The following is a 2500-nucleotide window of genomic DNA, read 5'->3' as shown; positions in this document are numbered from 1 at the left end:
ATTTGAGAACAAACTCCTCAGAAGAATATTGGGAATTGAATGGTATGACAGGATTAGAAATGAAACTATGAGAGATTACTCCAGTGTCATATGTGAATGATATTATGGAGAGTGGTAGACGGAGATGGTTTGGGCATGCTCTAACGCACTCCCCAAGAGGGATTAGTTCACCAAACTTTCAACTGGGCTCCACAAGGCACTAGAAAAGTTGGAAGACCCAGTCCTGCATGGCGGAGGATTATGAAGCGTGAAATAGTAGGAGATGATGAGAAGTATTGATTTAAAAGCTCAAGATAGAGACGACTGGCAAAATCTATATATATATATATATATATATATATATATATATATATATATATATATATATATATATATATATATATATGCGATGTGTGTTTTAAATTCTTATATGAAATAGGGAGCCAAAATGCATCACAGCATTACAAATAACATATTTATTCAATTAGATACCAAACTTCTCGATTCTTTAGGATGAGTTTCATTAATATATTAAGGAATTGCGTAAAGGAACATGGGATAGGGGATATATATATGTATGGAGATGTAAGCAACAAAAACATTGTTACCTTTAATAAAGATGTGGTTCCTGATTAAAATCAGATCTATAGCCGATTCATTCCACCTTTGATTCGTCATGGTCGTGTGAGAAAAAGAAATTTATTAGAACAGTTTAAGCAAAGTGGAGTGAGTGATTATGGAGTTGTAAATAGGCTGAAAAAAAAAAGTAAAAAGTAAACGCGGATAAAAATTGTTTAGGAGTAGCGATGGAAGGAGCAACTAAAATAAAGAGACGCAAGGTAAATGATTTACTAGCGAATGAATTTGAGACCATAATGTCGTAAATATCACTTTATTGCATAGAAGTAGGCGGCCATGTTTCTGATGAGATTCTTCTGCAAGTTTGGGGTGAAAAATGGTAGTAGTAAGGCAAATTTAATTGTTGTGAACTAATTCACACAAATTAGGTGTTTTACCCAAGATGTGACTGCACTTGTAGCTTTACTTATTAAGGGGAGATTTTTCAATGTATCATTTAGCGATTAGGAAAGGATTGAATGAAAGGCTTGATTATTCTGTATTAATAGTTCATTCCATATTTTATTAGATTTCTGAGACTGTTTTAGTTTTATGTGTGCGCCTGTTGGAATGCAAGTAGACTATAGTGTATGTGTTTACTTTGAGAAATTCCTAAAAAAATTTTCCTCGCAATGAGCATTGATAAATCCTCCTTAATACATTGCTCTCCAAAGCGTCTTAGCGTGTTTCTGTCACATTCGTCCACTGTAAGAACGCGTTTACGAAGGCCTTTCACGCCGTGTCTTATTTATTGTTATGCCTTTGTATTGTGCCTGTTGCAATACTTCAGAAGCAGTGTTTTGGTTATGTATTTTACGGCCGTCTTGCAAGGGTGCTTTGGCTTATGTAAACTCGGTAAACTTGAGTGAACGGTCGCATGAAAAGGTACGATAAATAGTTCTAATCCAGGAGAAAAATTTATGTCAAACTAACTCCTCTTTTAAAGAGATGGCGACAAAAGAGCGTCTTTAAAATAATAGGCAAGTCAACTTTATGACTGGAAAATAGTCAAAACGTACAAAATAGCTATTTGTTTTTCACAAGTAGGTAAACACCGTAATATTATAGGGAAATGAAATCATGAATACTTTAATGACCAGTGTTAAAGTAAAAGAAAACAAGTAGTGGCAATGATACGACAGCAAGATTGATAATGATGAGACCCTAATGGCACATAAATACCAGAGTACAGTAAAAAGGAGTTTCCTATTGCACTCTTCAGTCTAGCAGTCAGGACCTAATGGGTCCTGCTTGTATTATATAAAAAAGGTCACTTAGGGAAGTCAATGTCTTTTTCTTTTTAGTTACCTAGCGTATATTATACACCTTGTTTTTTCTATTCCCACGTCCCGTTCTCTCTCTCTCTCTCTCTCTCTCTCTCTCTCTCTCTCTCTCTCTCTCTCTCTCTCTCTCTCTCTCTCTCTCTCTCTCAGCTATAAATCATTTAGAATTTCTTCGTATTTTCACATTCTTTAAAAAAGACAACCAATATCAGCTTCAATTTTAGTCTTGGAAGATATAATCGAAACTAACATTTTATAACTTTTCCGAGTCGACGATTTGCCGCAAAAGGCAATCGGTTCGAAATTTTTGTTTTTAGAAGTTCGAAGTCGCCCACAATATTATTACCTTCGGGATTTGCTGACGTTCTGTCACTCTCTGATCCGCAATCAATGATATGGAAAGTTACTGGATACGATTCTTAATTGAATTTTGTTCCGAATTATTGCAGGAAAGAGATCGGGAATTTGTTAGTCTTTCTGGTGTAGGGATTTTATACTTTCCGATTGTATTAAAATGCAACGTTTCTCTTACGCCTATGCAAGCAAGTGGCGTTGCCCTATACATGTTCATGTTGTCATATAATGTATTTATTAAAATCACGGTAAGCATCATAATGATC

This window comes from Palaemon carinicauda, chromosome 3, assembly GCF_036898095.1.
Source record: "Palaemon carinicauda isolate YSFRI2023 chromosome 3, ASM3689809v2, whole genome shotgun sequence".
NCBI classification, from domain to species: domain Eukaryota; kingdom Metazoa; phylum Arthropoda; class Malacostraca; order Decapoda; family Palaemonidae; genus Palaemon; species Palaemon carinicauda.
Note: the sequence above shows the minus strand (reverse complement) of the source record.